Below are 20,889 nucleotides of genomic sequence, written 5' to 3' on the forward strand. Positions count from 1 at the left end.
TAAATCTCCATTTTGTCAAATTCCTTTTTAAATATTTTTGCTATGTCCTTTGGTATGTGTTGCTGATTATTTCCATAGATAACACTTTCATTACTAATGTTTTGTTGGCACAACGATACATATTTACATAAAGGACTGTGAATAAGTAACAGTCAGTACTCAGACATAGTTGGGGATTCTAAAAGTCCCCAGATGGGTAAAAGCTAGAGGACTGGAACAAATGCTCTGGGATGTCTCTATAAATGGCATGGCTGTTGTAAACATGGCCTCCTAAAGTTAGGGTTACATGTGTGCCCCTCAAAAGCCTGAGCAAATATTCAAGAAAGAAGAAGGAGGGCTTCTCAATATCCCAACCCTATATGCACACATCCTTACTGACATAGATGGCTACCAGAGTAGCAAGTTTCCTGTTTCCTTAGAAATGTGGTCACTGGGAAGGATAAACAGAACATATTTCAGAAAAATAAAACAACATACAACAAAATCAGAGGGAGCATCCTGCTAAATGGTGATAAACTCAAAACATTTTTATTAAAATCAGGAACAAGAGAAGGAAGTTTATTCTTCCTATCTTATTCAGCATAGTATTAGGAGACTCCTTTGAATATGATATGCTTTTATGCATAAAAGTTCCTAAATGTGGCATCAGGAACCTGACAATTCTGATACTTACATTCAGCAATGTAGCAGTATAAAAAATTTATGAAAATTCATGTCCTGAAATAACAAATACTTTGAGTAACATACTATTGAAACAATATAATTTATAAAACATTATGTATCATATTGTGATATAATATGTCATATACCTTGTTATATAAAATATTACATATATATTACATATGTATATATTTGATTACCAATGATATTCATCACACAAATTAAAAAAATAGTGTTGTAAAATTAGATGGAGACAAAAAAAAATTCCCTGTAAAATAAACCTGAATAATGAACAAAGTTCAGGTGGTATCTGCATGGCAGATTTCAAATTATTCTATAACATAGCTGAAGTAACAAAAGTGTAATGAATGTTGCCACTCTGTTATATCTGTATTAATTAACACCTCTTTAGAAGCAAGAATCTTAGCCAACCGTCAGACTGCTGTTGACTTGGATCAACATAGTCTTGAATTTAAGATTTTTTAAATCTTAAACACAAACAACATTTTGAAATAAAAAAAATACAATGAGTAAAAGAATAGAATAAGCCTCTGAGGAAATCTGTGTCTCAAAGCCTATTATTAGTCTGCATTGTTGCCTCTGTACACATCTGAGAGGATTCCATTTAGTGTTTTTAAGGCATACTTGAGTGTGTTAACAATTGGGTCTCTGATTCTTGTGTCTGCTCATTTTCCTTCTGTTGGATTGCCTTGTCCACCTTCAATATGTTTTTACTATATCTTATTATATTTCATTTTGTTTATGTTTGGTTGTTATCCCTTGAGTGTTCATTTCCTCATGAGAGACAGAAAGGGAAGTGATCTGGAAGGGAGGGGAGGTGTTTAGAAACTGGGAAGAGTTAAAAAAAGGAAAAATGTAGTCATGATATAAATAAAATAAATAAGAATGGAAATGAAAAACTGGACAAAAATCAATTTTCATTTAAAATACACCATTTTATAAAGAAAAAGAAAATACGATTCCAAAAAAGACCAGAAATAATTCAAACAGAAACAAAAGCAACAACAAACCCTTGTGGATTTATCCGATGGAGGATGACCAACCTCCCCAACAAACAAACCACCCAAAAAAGCCCAAAACCAAATCTGCATTCTATTTTGCATATCTTATAAAATTCATCCATATCAGAGGATGAAAGCAAAGTATAGACTACATATCCAAAGAAAGTTGTTTCCAATCTACCAGTTTATTGTTGAATCTGGGCAAAATTAAAAAGACACTAATGCATTGTCATAACATTGAAATTTGATCACCTTATGTGATCACAGGAGAAAATGGTTTACCATTCTGTACTACTCTATGCACTGTATGTCATGTGAGTATGTTTGTAAGTGTTTTTGTGCATGTATATTAATATATATATATATACATATATATATGTTTCCATATGCCTGCCGTTAACACACCCAACTTCACTCTTCCCACTACTCTTTCTTACAGTCATTCTGAAACACTTATCCTTTATTGGAACTATCATAACATCAAAACTCATTCTTACCTGATACCCCTAACTATTAAGAAACTGGAGGTGCAAACCACGTGATCTATTGTGTGCTTTCACTCTCATGATAATCTGTACGTTAACTCTCAAGTGTTTTTTATTCCTTCAAATCTTTCAGTCTATGGCAGATACCCAGATACCACTGTAACTTCATTTATGGATGTAATTTTTATGCAAAATCCATTTACGAACTTAAATTCCTTTATATTTTTCTGACTGCCATTACTCCCACACACCAATAATCCACAATACTGTCAGCTCTTTGAAATTCTAATATAAACCCTGTAAGAGAACTGATCTGAAGTGACAGGGCAGATTGACAGCTTAAGGGGAGGGGCACTGCAGCAAACACAACACAGGACAGGACAAAGGAAGCCAGGTCCTGATCTGATAGGTTTCTGATCTGACAGTTCAGAGTCAAAGGCTTGAGATGTATAGAATAATCTTCTATTACAACCAATTTGCCATACTTAGTGTGAAGAAATCACGTCTATGAAACAAATTATGGGGATATGAGACAGCTGACCTTGTTTGCTGCATTGCCTTGCTGACCAGTCCTAGGGTGCTTGTGACAGGCATCTTTGTCTGCCTCTTCTCTGAGCAGGACCTGCTGCATGACTTAAATAATCACACTGTAACCTGCCCCTGTTCTGTGCTAGTAAGCTAGCATAACCCTCCAATCACGCATGCGTGCATGGTTGCCAGGCTGCAGAGATTCAAAATCTTTTCGAAAGCTAATGACACAAGGCAGGCAGATGTGATCTTTAAGCTGTACTATTGCTAGAATGAAAGCTCTGGGTCTTCAAAAACCCCTGTATAAATTGGTCAGGGATAAATTCAAGGTGCTTTTTGGGCAATGATGCCTACAGGATATTGAATTATATTCACATTTAGATCTCTATACAAAGGAAAGAAGGAGTGCTTAGGAAAAATGTAACAAAAATAGAGAATGTACGAAACCACTAGATAATTTTTATATCAGGAGAAATCACTAAAGAATAAAAGATGCTACTTTAATAATATTCTGCATTAGTCAGATTTAGCTTGATTAGGTGGATTTTTAAAGGATCTGATGTGCTCATGTAAATGAAGCACTTGCCATTAACATAACGTTTGTTATTTACTAAAAGCATTGGTTTGTGATTCAATGATGATTTTTTCTTCTGTTTTAAAAATTGTTACTTTGAAATATTTACTTTTTTGTATGATTTTCTTTTAAAAAGGTGCTTTCTTGTTCAATTTAGCTGGAATGGAAATTCACTTGATGACAGGGCTGTCTTTTAACTCAGAGATTTATTGACTTCTGACTTGTAAGTGCTACATGTAAACTCACATGTCACCACAGTTAGCTAGATTTTTATTGTTAATTATGTGTACATGTATACATTCTCTCTGTCTCTATCACTGAGATTCTGTCTCTCTACTTTTAAGCCCGAACTTGTGTCTGTGTGGGTGTGTCTTCCTCTGTCTGTCTATCTGTCCGTCTGTCTGTCTGTCTGTCTCTCTCTCTCTCTCTCTCCCTCTCTCTCTCTCTCTGCTCTGTCTCTGACTCTGTCTCTGTCTTTATCTCTCTCTGTCTCTCTGTCTCTCTGTCTGTCTCTCTCTCTCTTTCTCTCTCTGTGTGTGTATGCATATGTGTAGAGGTATTAGTTGTAAAAGGCTGTATATGTCTCAAGATATGTAGTTAAATGTAATTTGAGATTCCTGACATGAGTTCTGAGAAATAATTTTGCAGTGCAGGATTACTTTTTATAAGCATAAGTACCACTCAACATCACTATGCAACTTTAAACCTTCGTGATTCTGATGCCCAATGAATATGAAAATGGAGTACAAACAAAAATGTAGAGTAGCTCCTGAATGTTAATGATTGTACAATCATTTATGTACAATCATTTATGTTTCAATAAAGGTAAATTATATTGACAGAATAATATCCTTTTCTGCAAGACAAAGTGTACCTGGGAAAGGGAAATGCATTAAGAATTAAAGAATGTGCTTCGAATTTGGACAATCAGCCCTGTGTCCTACAATCAAGGAAGGAAAATATTTGCAAAAACAACAAGATGACTTTGAATGCATACGGGAATACTCAGCTTCCTATTCTATAGCATTACTTTCAGAAGCTATCCCTGTGTGGCTAACTTTACTTCAATATAGGACTGAACAGATAAGGATGGCAATATATTAATACGTATCATATTGAGAGAAGGAATGACCACTCTTCAACAGGCTGGGCTACTGCAGATCAGACCCTCTGAATCTTCTGTCAATGCTGGAGATGTTTAAAACTTGCTACAAAGATTATTCTGCCATCTTGATTTTAAAGATACCTTTCAAAGATTGATTCCTTATATTAAAAATCCTCTGAAATTACAATGCCGTAGTATTGTATTTATCAAAATTGTCAGAGGGTACTTGGTAACAAGTACACAAGTTACAGTAATGTATTATATAGAGAGGCAATGTTTGCATCAATAGCTTTTTTTCGGGACAGGAAGATGCTGTGCAGAATACACTGGATTTACATGTACAGTGTTCCGTCTTAATCTGCCAGCTATTGGGTTAAAAATAATGGTTTTTATGTAAGGGATAATGGCAACGATAATGTATGGTTTTCTAAACAAGAAAATGAATCCTAAATGTTTTTACGTTTTATACATGTACTGTGTGTCAAAGTGTGATCAGGACACTGAAAACACTGAAAGAAATCCCTGTGTTTCATCATATTATTTTGTGTTTGTTTGTTTGTTTGTTTGTTTTTACTGGATTTTTTATTTATATTTTAAATGTTATTCACTTTCCCAGTTTCATACGCATAAGCCCGCTATCCCATCTTCCTTCCTTCCTTCTCTAAGGGTGTTCTCATCTCCACCAAGCCCTTCTTGCCTTCCCCCCAACATTCCCCTAGAGTGAGAGTCCAACATTGGCAGGACCAAGGCTTCCCCTTCTGCTGGTGGCCCAACAAGTCTATTCTCTGCTACCTATGCAGTTGCAGCCCTGGGTCAGTCCATGTATAGTCTTTAAGTAGTGGTTTAGTCCCTGGGAGCTCTGGTTTTTTGCCATGGTTGTTCTTATGGCGTTCCAAGCCTCTTAAGTTCTTTCAGTCCTTTATTTCCTCCAATGGTGGTCCTTCATTTGCTGCTCCAAACTCTGCCTCCATATCCGCACCTATGAATATTCTTGTTTCCCCTTTTATGAAGGAGTGAAGAAGAAACTCACATTTTATGAGCTTTTCGTTTTCTCTCATTAGTGGAGTCCTCTTTTTATCCTCTTCCTCCTTTTTCTCCTCTGATTCCTCCTCCTTCGCTCCTTTATTTTATTTCTATTTTTGTTCATATTCTGTTTAATTTTTGGAATTTGTGAGACAGTGTCACATTCTGTAGAGTAAGTTGGGCAAAAATATGAAGTAAATATTTTGCTTCTATTTCTTGAATGATAGGATTAATATGTAAGTCAATATATCTTGAATGCTTTAATTTGATTTGTAAATGTGAATTTGACTTTGATCATTAATTACTTTTAGATTTTTTTGTTTTGTAAAAAGTCCAGTCATGTTGGCACATGTCCTTATATCTAACAATTTAGAGTCATAGGAAGAGAGTCTACTATGAGTATACTTACAGCCAGAATTACATTTTAGAATTTTTAACAAAAACAAAAATATATTAAGAAATTCAAATTGTAGTACAGTAGCAAAAAATTATTTCTTCTCTTTCTGTATTTCTAGTGATAAGCAGCATGTTGCTGAATTAGCAGCTTATATCTCAAACCGCAGAGAAGAAGCAGAGAGACTTCTCTCAAAACCTTCCACAAACAATCATCAACTAGGAGTCAAATGTTTAAAAATTAGAAACTAATCATTGATATCTCATTGAAACCACTGCATTCTCCTCCTTGTCACCACAGACTTACAATCAATTTATTATAAAAATATACTATACAAATTTAAAAGACCCCATTATTTTTCATAGAATGAACCATGTTTAAAACCTTAAAGTGTCATTGAGCCTAAAGTCAATACTTTCAATGTTACCCCTGTAAAATCAAAATATAGTTACATATTTTTAGCATAAAAGCACATAAAGCATATATAACTTTTTTCTCTAAAATGATTTCAGGCTGTTCTGATTAATGGTTAGGACGACCTTCAGCATCATATTATTCTGTCCCTACCTCCTGGCTGCTGTTGTCCCTTGTGTGTATAGTATATCTGCATTTGTGATGAAGGTCAAATTCAAATCTGTTTATGTTAGGCAAATATTTTACCAAAGGTTGAATATCAAACATATCTGTCCTTGGAATTAAAAACCCAACAGTATTTTCCATTTTCAAGTCTTTCACAATCCAAATTCTCTATAAAACTCTAACATCTCATTTTGAAAAAGGGGCTCCTTTAAAAATGTACTTTATTACCTCCAGAGAGAAGAAGCAATCAATTATGTGAACAGAGCAAAATCAAACCACAATGGTGTTAATACCTCAACATCTTATTGCCTGTGATCCACTTACTGTTTTCTGGTATATTTGAAAGGGTCTGAGCAACATCATCATCAACAACAACAACAACAACCTCATTGTGAGTTATCCAGAACCTCAAAGACAAATACAGAATGTATCTGCTTATATTTTGATATTTTAAGCCCTGACAATGGCATACAAGAATTAGTCAGGAAGAAAGGATTTTATGAGTGTAGAGAAACAATATAAAAATTATGGGACATATTTGGGGGATACATTGGAATGTAGCAAATAAATGGAGATGGGGGAATGGAAAGGATAGAGTGGAATACTAAGGAGGACAGCTATACGTAGGAGTCAGATCAGTTCTTAATATATATCATAAATAACAAATAAAGGATACTAAAAAAAATGGGAGGGAATGATAGAACTAGACATCTCTTCCCACCAAATGAAATCTCCGACCCCATGTATTGGCTCTATCTACTATATTTTTTTGGCCAATGTGTCCTCATTGTAATACTCCAATCACTTCAAGCTATTGCCTAAGGTACTGATTGCTGCATACGGCTGGTGATGGCTCTATTGTCGAAGAAAACACCTACATTTCTTTTGAACATAGAGAAGACAAACAGGTGCCTAACTAAATCATTTACCTTATGAATAGTGTTGCTGGTACAGAAATGTGTTTGGCAGGGTTATTGAGGGAAAACTTAAACGCCAACCCACCTCTATACTATTTGACCTACCACACTCAGCTGCCTACAGGATACAATGCTGCAATCATGGCACCTTCAAGGGAGTAAGCAACCACTATATGACGATTTGAGACATACAGAGTGAGATAGAACACATTTCTTCCCTTGTTCTCACGACAAAATACTGGAGTTTAAGGCTTAGAGCAGGTATTATTGTCTGCTATGCAAATGTAGATACAAAATGATTCCTAATAATATTCTGTTATGCCCATATATCAGTATATTGCTCTATTGTCATCACAAAAGCTAGCATATGTAATAGATGGGGCCAGTTACAGAGAACTATATCTGCACAATATATAAAGTGAAACACCTTGGATCATACTCTTATAAATGAGTCATTACCAGCTAATCTCTTCCTTCATGGCTCAGGAAAGATTTTTAGAAGTCATGGTAGAAATATTGTAAGGCACTGGGAGGAATGCAACCAAGTGATCAATAATGTCCAGCACAACAAGACTGATATACATGTATACTTATATAAATCAGGAAGCCATGCAAAGGATATGCACAGGTTTTGCAGGTCAAATTATTTGGTGTCCAACCCTAATATCTGGATCTGAATATGATCTACCTCACTAAGAAGCTCTCTCATTGTGACATAATTTCTAATATCAAAAGTGCTTTGGTCCAGTACAGTTTCATGGGAATAGAACCTACAATCAAGCAGGTACTTCATTCTACCTTACATAAATCAATGGTGATTTTGAATTTTTTTATTCATAATATATTATATTTTTGACCATGCTGGTAATGTCCCATATATTTTGACTCCCAATTTAATATTTTCTTCAACTTTCTCTGTAAGTATGTATCTCTGTGTGTCTATGTGCTTCTTGTGTTTTATCATTTTTGATTCTATTGGTTGTTTGTTCTGTTTTAGTCAGGTTAGCTTTTTCTTTTCATGTTTTCCAAGGGGTAGGGTGAGAACATGAGGAAATAGGTCATTTTCCAGATGGAAAGAATCAGGGAGGATGAAATAATGAGGTGGAATATATTGTCAGAAAAAAATCAATTTTCAAATATTATTAATTCAAAAACTGATACAGATTGATATTATTTCATCTTTATGTATTAACATTTAATTAAACAAGTCTTCAGAGGATAAATTTCTATTGGTCAGAGGAAAACTTGTGCAAGTCAATCCTCTATTTCTACTCTGATGCCTTCCTGGATAGAACTCTGTTTTAATTGGAGTTCATTTTACATACTCTTTCAACTCACTGGTAAATCAAATTATTTCATTCACTGAAACAGTGAAGTTTCAACCCAGGAACTGCCATATCCTGGGGATACTTCCTAGACTGAACAACGCCCCTATCTCAATGGTTTATAAAAGAATGAATATCATTTGATATGATTTGTACTGTCCTTTTTTTGAGCATGCAATATAAAGTTACTGAAAAATATTTTACTCTAATTATGTCTCAGATAAAGTAGTTATTTGTTTATTTATGTCATTTAAACTCACTTCTTTTGGTGATTTGTGATGCATCCTCCCAAACTGTAGCCTAGTGTTCCTTCTCACTAGTTTAATCCAAAGTGTACTCAGACGGGTAGTCCCAGTTCATCTCTCTCACTGTGGAATTACAGGTTACAGCATGGTACCCTCCATCTATATTTACTTATTTGAAAAATTCAGTCCGTAAAAGAATTGAAATTCAAAGGTAAATGAATGGAACTAGAAAACATCATACTGAATGAAGGTTTCCAGACCACCAAGACAAATATATTATCTATTTGCTTACATGTGGACATTAGCTGTTAAGTCAATGAACCAATGTACAACCTACAGAAGCAGAGAAATTGTTTTTAGAGTTTGGAACTAGGAGTAATAGATAGGTCTCCTTAGGAAAGGGAACTAGAATAGATCAATATGCATGGTATGGGTCTTGAAAAGGGAGATAACAAGTAGTGATAATTAGTGAAGACGTCAGTAGAGGAAGGAATATGAAGATAAATAAAATTAAGAGGCATCCTATGGTTACTGTGTTAACAAACAACAAATGCTTTATGAATATATGCATATGAATGCAGTTTAAAAGATTTCTTTGAACATTATGTTTCTGGAATCAGAGGTTTTGGTTATTTACGATAGGTTAGGTAGAAATGCTATGACTTTGTGCATATCCTAGTTAGTGAGATGATAATTCTGAACATGCATATAACTGAATTCCTGAAGGCATAACATTATAAAGTCACAAGCACCCAACTGTTACTGTATGTGGGACAGGGAAAAGGGTAAAGGATAATGAACAAATGTGGAGTGGCACTTTGAGATATTGATCCTCAGTAATTAACTGAATAATGTTGATAGATTCCAATTCACCAAGATCTGTCTGTCTGTCTATCTATCTATCTATCTATCTATCTATCTATCTATCTATCTGTCATCATTCTACCTACCTACTTACCTACATATCTACCTACTTATCTATATTTTATTATTATGGATATAATAAAAATATGGCATCAGCAAAACTTCATGCATGAATTTCTGCATTATATTTGTGTGTGTGTGTGTCTGTGAATTTCTTAGCGTGGCTTGATCATATTCACATTTCCTTCCATTTCTTCCAGATGAAATCCTTCCCTGCCCATCAAGTTTTGTATCTTTTTCAGAAACAATTTAAACTGGAGTATATATAGCTGTGAATCCACGAACTTGTTACATTAACAGGCCTGGAAAAGTTACCTACTGATGCAATAGTGTTATGAGTGACATGAAAATAACCAGCCTACATTCTCGTTGGATATAAAGCTTGTTCCACAAATTGAAATGTATAAATTGTCCTGTTATTTGAATCAAAAACCTGTAGCCAAACATAATATAGGCCTGAAGGGAAAGCAAATGTTATTACTCTGATAAAAGAACATAGTATTAATCTAAGTCCTAATGACTTCTCCTTATACCCATAGCTTACTCTACTTTTCAACCCTCTTGAGAGAAGATTCTTCTGCTAGAACATCATGCCTAAAATAAAGATCAATAACTGTTCAAGATGCATGGAGTAAGAGAATGCTCAATTCCAGTCACTAAGTAAAATGTCTATATCCTGTTTATCTCCCAGGGTTCAGAATTCATTGTGGAAGAAAGGCTTGTAGAGTTATAAGTATTATAGACAGTATAGAACTAAAATCAGCTTTCTTAAATGTTGTGACTACTGCTAACTACAACACACTGACTTCAGTGTAAGATACACAGAGATATATTCTCTCTTTCTCAGTCTCTCTGTCTCTCTGTCTCTCTATCTATCTGTCTCTCTGTCTCTCTCTCTGTATGTGTGTGTGTGTGTGTGTGTGTGTGTGTGTCTGTGTGTGTGTGTGTGTGTGTGCCAGGACCACATATAAAGGTCACAGGAAAAATTTGGAGAGTCAGTTCACTACACGTGTTTGTATATATATTCTAGAGGTAAAACTGAAATTGCCAGGCTTAAAGAGCAATCACCTTTATCTAAATTGCCAGGGTCATAGGATGCCTAGAGAGGCCTCACCTGCCTAGAAGAGCAGTGGGAGAATATTTGAAAGGTAGTGGGAGCGGTGGTAACATGGGAGGGGGACAGCAAGCAGAAAGTAAAGGGAAGAAATAAAATATAAAATTAAATTTTAAAAAGTTAAAAATGATTTTCACATACACATGTTCTAGTGGTAATAAATACATAAGTCAGGAAACTCACAATATCATAGGTCTGTATTTCATTGGAGGGGAGTTTTTACAAAACAATGGTATAAATATGAAGGGAAACTAGTGACAGACTAAGTGTCTTACTAAGGTTTTTACTTCTATGAACTGAAACCAAGAACAAGACAGCACTAATAAAGATCACATTGAATTGGGGCTGGCTTATAGGTTCAGCGGTTCAGTCTATTATCTTTAAGGTAGAAGCATGGCAGTGTCAAGGCAGACATGGGCCTTCAATGGTTGAGAGTTACACCTATGTTATAATGGCATCAAGCAGAAGATTGAATCCCAGATAGCTAAGATGTGGGTATTGAAGGCCACACACACAGTGACACACTTACTCCAACAAAGCTACATCTCCTATCAGTGCCATTCCCTGGGCCAAGCATAAACAAACCACTGAATAAATGGTGATGGTAGTAGAAGCTGAGATTTGATGAATGAATGTGAGGAAGGGTAAATATCCCTAAAGTCGTTTTGAAAAAGGCATATGGAAGCAAACTTCTGTAAGAGGGGCTTCACTACACAAATATATATAGAAACATTTTACAAATAAGATTAACTAGCAATAAGACAATGGTTTCTAGACAGGACACTATAGCCAGACAAGTACATGGCCCAGTGCCAGATTGGGTTGTCTACTTTTAATTCACTTTACAGAGAATTCCCATACAGTCCATCCCATTAAAAACCTTCTTAGTTACTATACAGGATTTTAAAGTAAGACCCTATTGCTGAAATCAGCACACGGTTAAGTCAATGAATAGAGATAAATTTATCTAGCAGTGCCCAATCAGCTTGATTCTACTGTGTATCTTAGGGGATAGTTTTAACAGTACCAGAATATATGAAGCAGGCTACTGAAGGTAAATGAAATCACTACTTTGTCAAGCTTGGAAATACTCCCTGCCCATGAATACTTCCAATACAGTGATGAATTGCCTATCATGAGAATAACCAACATTTTTAGTTGGATTTGAGTCCCAAAATGAATTCCAAAATTGGCACAGTTTTCCGTAGTAGGATCCTGCACCTAAACAGTACATTCATACTACTTGCACATCGACTACTATTACCGTGCTAAGTCTTACTGATTTAAATCAACCCATAACTCATAACCATACCAATAAATTAGTGTTCCCATGAAAAATATTCAGAGACTAGAAAAACACACATACACAAGTATAAATGAGTAGGCATAATTTATTTCTTAAATAGGAAGACAGTGATTCTTGTTTATATTGTATAAGTTAATATATGCAATTTTCAGAGTTAGCACATACAGAATTTTCTGAGTTAAAAATATGTGGCACAATAATAATGATATATGCAAAATAGTTGATAGATTCCATAAACCCATGGGGATGGTGCTTTCCATGTATTCATGATCATTAAATAATTAAAACAATGCATTCAGAAGAAGGTACCATCATGATAGACATTATTGCTTTTGTGAGTTGAAATGGGGACAGGATAACAGTAAAGATGCAATGTTAGTAATGCATCATGATTCCAAATTGCCTACACCAATATACTATGTAAATTTTATGATTTTTCCCTTCACCATTTGTGGATGTTCTTTGAAAAAAGGGAGGTCAAAAGGTTGAAATGCATAAAATAATAGAGAAAAAAGGTAATATTGGAATTGATAAATTTGTTGTTCTGCAGTTTCTCTTTAAAAAGTCTGAAGTACGAAGATTATGACCTTAGGTTTTATATAAATTCCAGTTTAATCTATGAGTTACTTTCTTACTACAGAGCAGTCTTAGGAACTAAGTGCTCCAAATTTGAATTTTATAAACAATGCTTTATCATCCACTTATGGTATATGGGTGATTTTGGAAGCAGGTTTATAGTATGGAGAATCATTTCTCTGAGGAAAATGAAACTGTGAGAGAACTAAGGGTGAAAAAGTAAGAGGACTACTTAAAAAACAGTCCTGTAGCTAAATAAAAATTAAATTTCAAAGAATATCTATGAGCTTGTGAGATTCAGAAAAACTCATGAGTATATTTGTAATACTTACTTCATCCTCATGGGTTTTCTAAAAATTTAAAAAGTATTACTTATAGTTTGCTATTGAGACCCTTTGAATTTTTGAATTTGCTTGTGCTCTAAGTCTTGACAAAAATAAGTTCAAGAATTCTTGGTGAAAATTTGTTGAATGCAAAGGATAATTTGTTAGAACTTCAGGCATGGGCAGACGTTGGAAGACTTCTGATCTCAAACCTATTTTCTATTATTAGTGGAAAATATTTATTTCCTTAAAAACCCTCTCTGATTTTGCAAGCAACATATTTTAAAGGAGTTCTAAAACAAGAATTTCTTAGTTCAGTTCATATATGAAGTCAATGAAAGAAGTTCCACACTGGGACGTGGTGATTTGCCAGGCAATGGGAAACCTATGTTTTACCTATGTCTTTACATATATATGGCATCTAGTTCCATTTCTTTGGGGAGAAATTGATGCTTTTATCTCAAAAAATAATGATTGTTTAGTAAGTCTGAAATCCAAGGCCAGAAAGTGACTAAAGCATTAGTACAATGAAACAAAAAATATATTACGAAGCCTGAAATTAACATACAAGAAGTGAAAATCATTAGTACTAGACAGGAAAAATTCAGAAATGTGGTTTAAGATATCTATGTTTGTAAGGGAGGAAGTAAATACCTTAGGAACATGATTACATTTATACTAGAAAAAATTACCTATCAAAGTTTAATAGAAAATTGCAGAACAAAATATGTTTAAGGTGGAAATGCAAATTGGACAGATAATTTTTTTAATCTTTTTCCCCATCTTTATTAAGTTGGGTAATTCTTATTTACATTTCAAATTTTATTCCCTTTCCCGGTTTCCAGTCCAACATCACCCTAACACCTCCCACTCTCTGTCTATATGGGTGTTCCCCTCCCAAACCTCCCGCCATTACTGCCCTCCCCCTAGAAACCCATTCATTGGGGTTCCGCTTTGGCAGGACCAAGGGTTTCCCCTTCCACTGGTGCCTTACTAAGCTATTTATTACTACCTATACAGTTGGAGCCGAGGGTCAGTCCATATATAGCCTTTGCGTAATGGCTTAGTCCCTGGAAGCTCTGGTTGGATGACATTGTTGTTCTTATGGGGACTCAAGCCCCGTCAAGCTCTTTCAGCCCTTTCCCTGATTCCTTCAATGGCGGTCCTATTCTCTTAATATGTACAGAACTTTTTTAATAGTTTAATACTGTGTTTGAAGTTGAAGTCTTTTTAGTGTAATCATCCTATGAAGAGGCTTCAATGGTTGCTTTGAGAAGGGACTTATTTGTCAAGTATGCCAATGGAAAAAATACTTGGGATAATAAACTATCCTCATGGGTAATTCTGAGGCATACATACATTCATTCAGAGGCAAACAGCCCCCACCATTTGGGCTGAAAGTTCTTATATCATACAATACATTTCCAGTTTTCTGGCCTGACTGAAAACAAGTATATTTCTTGGTAGTGATCTGAGTGTACTAATGGATATAACTGTGGGAAGAATCCAGATCTACGGCTGTCAAGAGCGCTGCTACCTACTTGGATTCTGAGGAAAATAACATGGTTATTCTCAGATTGAAAGAATTTTTAAAGAAACTTATCACTATTTTTAATTAGGCATTTTATACATTTACACTTCAAATGATATGCCATTTATCTCTTATCCCTTCACAAAGCCCAATCCACTTCCTCCTCTCCCCATCCACTTTGCCTGTTTGAGCGTGCCTCTCCACCCATTCATCCACTCCTGCCTCACCAACCTATCATTATCCTATGGTGGGACATCAAGACTCCACAGTACCATGGTCCTTTCCTCCTGTTCATGTCAGATAAGGCCATTCTCTGCTACACATGCATCTAGAGCCCTGTGGAACTACAGGTCTATTCTTTGGTTGATAGTTTAGGTTCTGGTAGATCTGGCGGATCTCCTTAATTCACATTGATCTTTCTATGGGTTTGCAATCGACTTCGGCTCCTTCAGTCCTACCCATAGCTATTCCCTTTGGGTCTCCAAGGCTCAGTATGATGATTGGCTCTATTTGAATCTATTTTGGTTAGGTGCTGATAGAACTGCTCAGAGAACAGATATATCAGGCTTCTCTCAGCAAGTGCTTCTTGAACTCTACAGTAGTCTTGTGGTTTGGTATCTGCGGATGAAACGAATCCATAGATATGGCTGTCTTTCCTTCAGGTTCTGTTCCATTTTTTCCCTTCTCTTTCCTTTTGTCAGGAACATTTCTGGATTAAAATTTTTGAGATGGGTGGGTGGCACCATCTCTCAACTAGAGGTTGTGACTATCTACTGGAGGTGGTCTCTACAGGTCCTATCTCTCCTTTGTGGGGTATTTCTGATAAAGTCATCCGTGTTTGGTCCTGGGAGCCTCTTGTTTCCCTAGTTTCTGGGAATTTTTAGTAGCTATCCCCAGTTCTGCAGTCCCCAATGCTAATTATTTCTATTCGGGTTCCTGACCGTCTGTATTTCTCTCATATCCCTTCAAATAACTGATCTTGTCCCATCTTTTTCCCTCACACTTCTTTCTTCCTTCCAGATCCCTCCCTTCCTCTATCTCCTGTGACAATTTTTTCTCTCTTTTTTGTAGGATTAAAGCATCCACATCTTGGTCTTCCTTCTTTTTTAACCCAGATATCCTCAGAACTGTGTCCATAAACAATTGAATGAATAATGAAAACATGGTACATTTACACAATGAAATGTAACTTACTTCATGAAATAAAAATCAATGAACTCTTACTTAAGTGGATAGAACTAGAAAAAAGTCATCCTGAATGAGAAAAATCATCCTGAGTGAGGTACTCAGAACCCCCCAAGAAATTTAGATGTGATCCCTTAAAACTGCTTGTTAGGTTTCAATCCTTACAAATGTATGTGAAAATCCTTAAATCCTCAGAGATAAGGTACAGAGTGAGGAACTAGAAATGATAGAAGGTTTTCCTGAATAAGTGAAAACATAATTAAATCTGGAGGCATTTGTTGTAATGTGACAGATGAATGGGAATATTAAATGCAGAAGTAGAGGAAAGTTGAAGGGACACAAGAATCTGTGGACTATCTGAAGAATGTTATGGAAAATACTAGAGTAGAGACTCCTTAATCTATAATATGTTAATGGAATATTCTTAAAATACATCACAAAATAATAAGGAGAGTACAACCTAAGTGCCATCTCTCACTACCAAAGCCACTCCCGTGACATGTATTGGGTTACATCTATTTGAGTTTTCATGACTGAGATCTCACAGCAACTCCCAAACAACTTACATTCCTACCCACATTTTTGTTGCTTTACAAAAACTGCTCATAAAACCATGCTGATGAGAGAACACTTACCTATCTCATTGAACATGAAGAAGTTAAGTTGGTGACTAACTGGAGTATTCACTCCTTCTCGACAATGTTCATGGATTGGAAAATTTATTCATACTTCCTAAGGAGAAAAGGAAAGATGAACATAGCTGAAATCCTTCAGTTTACAATGGTGGACTGCCTACACTATACATGGGTACAATAGTGGTACAAAGGCATTGAGAGTAAGTAACAATTATTTGACTGGATTCAATGCCTAGTCCATGAGAAACATTCCTGACATAGTCATATGCCCAAGAAAAGGGAAATAAGTAGACAGTGGACCAAGGGATGTAACAAACACCATTTTTTTCTGTGAAAGCAATGTAGCAATTTAAAAAATCCTAATAATATTCTGTTATTCCCTTAAATAATATATTGCTCAGCCATGATCACAGAAGCTACTATCTCTTATTGATGGCAACAAAGGCAGACACATACCTGAAGAATGTGTACAGAATAAGAGAGATATGGTAACTCAGTCATAAATGCAAATTCTCTATCAAAACTTTCCCTTCATCTCTCATGATTCTTTGTGTTGGGTGAAAACTAAGAGCAAGTGGAAATAGAAAGAATGTAACCAAGGAACCAATTTTTTTCTGATATAACAGACCTAACTCACATGTGATCTCATATAGATCATGAGAGCATGCATATGGTTTCCATAGAGTAAAGTGAATTGGCTCCCATTACTGAGAGAAAGAACTAAACACAATCTACCATCTCTATCCATGAAGCTATTTCCAAAATACAAATGTCCCTAAAGGAGAAATTAATTTAATATGGTGGAGTCTAACTGATTATAGAAATCACATTCATGGAAGGTTTTACTCAAAGCAGTAGACATCCAAATCATATGAACTCAATGGTATTTTGAAAAAAAATTTTGATTCCTATTGCTGTGTCTTTCACAAATTGAACAAAAGAGAAAGTGGAAAAGAACATCAGTTTGTTCCAGGAGATTTCAAGATAAGATCATGATGTATACACACAATAAAATTTCTTTGCTGGACATAGAGAATTCAACCTTGTGCTATCCAGCACAGTTTCCTTGGTGGTTATCTTTCATAATGCTAGAAAACGCTATTGAGGCTTCATTAAGATAAAATAATGGTTTTCTTATCCATTAATAATCCTTATATGCTACAACATTGACTGGCCTAGTAAAATGCATTAACATTTCAACTGTGTAATGGGAATTTTGTGCTTAACTAACCAAATTATTAATTAGAGGGAGGCCAGTTCTACAGGAGAAAATTCAGGAATGATACTACAAACATGATCAATAAACTTGGCTAGGGATTTTAAAGATCCTACCAGAGAACACACTAACATTGCTTTACTAAATATCAATTTTGTCAAATTCCCTTTTAAATATTTCTGTTATGTCCTTTGGCATGTGTTGCTGATTATTTCTGTAGATAACAATTTTATTACTAATGTTTTTGTTGGCACAATGATACATGTCTACATAAAGGACAGTGAATAAGCAACAGTCAGTACTCAGACACAGTTGGGGATTCTAAATGTCCCTATACTGGGTAAAAACTAGAGGACAGGAACTAATGCCTTGGAATGTCTCTTTAAATGGCCTAGCTATTGTAAACATGGCCTCCTACAGTTAGAATTACATGTGTGCCCCTCACAAGTTTGAGCAAAAATTCAAGAAAGGAAGAGGAGGGCTTCTCGTTATTCCAACTCTATCTGCACACATTCTTACTGACATAGATGGCTAATGGGGTAGCAAGTGTCCTCTTTCCATAGAAATGTGGTCACTGCTAAGGATAAACAGAACATATTTCAGAAAAATAAAACAACAGACAAGAAAAACAGAGGGAGCATCCTGTTAAATGGTGAGAAATTCAAAATTTTTTATTGAAATCAGGAACAGGACAAGAAAGTTCATTCTTCCTGTATTATTCAGCAAGGTATTAGGAGATTCCTTTGAATAAGATATTATTTTATGCATAAAAGTTTCTAAATGTGGCAACAGAAACCTGATAATGCTTAAAATTACTTTCAGCAAAGTAACAGTGTGAAAAAAAATAATGAAAAGCCATGTCCTGAAAGAACAAATATTTTGAGGAACAAACTATGTAAACAATGTCATTTGTAAACATTATACATATGGTTGGGGATTTAGCTCAGTGGTATAGTGTTGCCTAGCACGTGCAAGGCCCTGGGTTCAGTCCCCAGGTCCAAAAAAAAGAAAAGAAAGGAAAACATTATACATAATACTGTTATATATTATATATTATATAACAACATTTTATATAAAATTTTACATATGTATTACCTATGCATATATTTGATGATGACCAATAATATCCTTCACAGAAATTAAAAAATAATGTTGTAAAATTATATGGAGACAAAAAAGATACCCTGTAATATAAACCTGAACAGTAAACAAAGTTGAGGAGATATCATCATGCCAGATTTCAATTTGTATTGTGTAATAGCTGAAGTAACAAAAACTATAATGAATGGTGCTACTCTGTTATTTCTGTATTAATTAACACCTCTTTAGGAGCAACAGCCCCAGGAAACCCTCAGAATGATGTTGGCTTGGATCAAAATAGGCATGTATTTTATAAATTATTTTTTAAATCTGAAACCCAAACAACATTTTGAAATAGAAAACAAAATACAATAGGTAAAAGTATAGGGCGTGCCTGTGCGTAAATCTGTGCTCAAAGTCTATTATCAGTCTGCATTGGTTCCTCTTACACATCGTAGAGCATTCAATTTAGTATATTTATGGCATACCTGAGTGTGTTAAAAATTGGGTCTCTGATTTTTGTGTCTGCTCGTTTTACTTTGTTGGATTGCCTTGCCCACCCTCAATATGTTCTTTAAATATCTTACTATATTTCATTTTGTTAATGTTTGGTTGTTATCCCTTGGGTGTAATTTTCCTCATAAGAGCCAGAAAGGGAAGAGATCTGGAAGGGACAGGAGGTGGGGAGAAACTGGGAAGAGTTTTAAAAAAGGAAAAATATAACCGTGATATAAATAAAAAATTAAAATGGAAATGAAAAATTGGGACAAAAATCAATTTTCACTAAAACTACAACTCCATTTTATAATGAAAAACAAAATACAATTCCAAAAAGCCCAGAAAGAATACAAAGAAACAGAAACAAAAGAAAGGCACACCGTTGTGGATTTATCTGATGGAGGATAGCCAAGCCACCCCCCAAAAAAAACATAACCCCACAAAAAAAAAAACAAAAACAAATCTGCAATATATTTTGCATATCTTATAAAGTTAATCCAAGTCAATGGATCAAAGCAAAGTATAGATTACATATCCAAAGAAAGTTGTTTCCAATCCACCAGTTTATTATTGAATTTAGGCAAGATTTAAAATTATAAAAGATATTAACAAATAACATATACCAAAGACACTAAAGTATTGTCTTAACATTCAAACTAGATCACCTTCTGTGATCATAGAAGAAAACAGTTTATTATTCTGTACTACTCTATGCAGTATATATATATATATATATATATATATATATATATGTATATATATATATATATATATATATATACACTTGTGGAAACATGCTGGAAGGTGCAGCACGTTTCCACATGCTTGCAGTTCACAAACCCAAATACACTCTGCCCACTACTCTTTTTTACAGCCATTTTGGAAACCCCTTTCCTTTATTATAACTATCAAAACATCAAAACCCATTCTTACCTGATGACCCTAGCTATTCAGAAACTGGGAGGTGCAAACTACATCATCTATTGTGTTCTTTCCCTCTGATGATAATCTGTATGTTAACTCTCAAAATGCTTTTAATCCCTTCATATCATTTGGTCTATGGCAGATACTGAGATACCACTGTAACTTCCTTTATGGATGCAATTTTCATGCAAAATCCGTACACAAACTTAAATGTCCTTTTTATTTTGCTGACTGGCATTACTCCCACACACCAATAATCAACAATTTGGTCAGCTCTTTGAAATGCTAATGTTCACCCTGGAAGAGAAAGGAACTGAAGCAAACACAAGACAGGACAAAGGAAGCAAGGACCTGATCTGATAGATTTCTGATCTGAGTCAAATGCTTGAGATCTAGAGAATAATCTTTTATCCCAACAAATCTGAAATATTTCATGTGAAAAAAATCTTATCTACCTATGAAAATATTTTGGGTGTTTGAAAGAGCTGACCTTGTTTGCTGCATTGCCTTGCTGACCAATCCTAGGGTGTTTGTGACAGGCATCTATGTCTGCCTCTTCTCTGAGCAGGACCTGCTGCATGACTTAAGTAATCACACTGTAACCCACCCCCAGTCTGTGCTAGTGAGCTAGCATAACCCTCCAATCACGCATGCGTGCATGGTTGCTAGGCTGCAGAGATTCTTAATCTTTTCGAAAGCTAATGACACAAGGCAGGCAGA

The 20,889-nt window shown here is 35.1% G+C and overlaps 1 long non-coding RNA gene across 5 annotated transcripts in view; it reads right to left on the bottom strand.

The window, feature by feature from the left end:
- Positions 1-20,889, bottom strand: part of LOC134483413 (uncharacterized) — a 723,689-nt gene that overhangs the window by 674,472 nt on the left and 28,328 nt on the right. For all 5 annotated transcript variants that reach the window (XR_010060293.1, XR_010060297.1, XR_010060294.1 and 2 more), the window contains exons 5-6: positions 16,452-16,548; positions 5,405-5,562 (exon numbers count right to left, since the gene is read on the bottom strand). This is a non-coding gene — a long non-coding RNA (uncharacterized LOC134483413). The remainder of the gene's footprint in view (positions 1-5,404; positions 5,563-16,451; positions 16,549-20,889) is intronic.

The sequence above is a fragment of the Rattus norvegicus genome, chromosome 1, assembly GCF_036323735.1.
Source record: "Rattus norvegicus strain BN/NHsdMcwi chromosome 1, GRCr8, whole genome shotgun sequence".
NCBI classification, from domain to species: domain Eukaryota; kingdom Metazoa; phylum Chordata; class Mammalia; order Rodentia; family Muridae; genus Rattus; species Rattus norvegicus.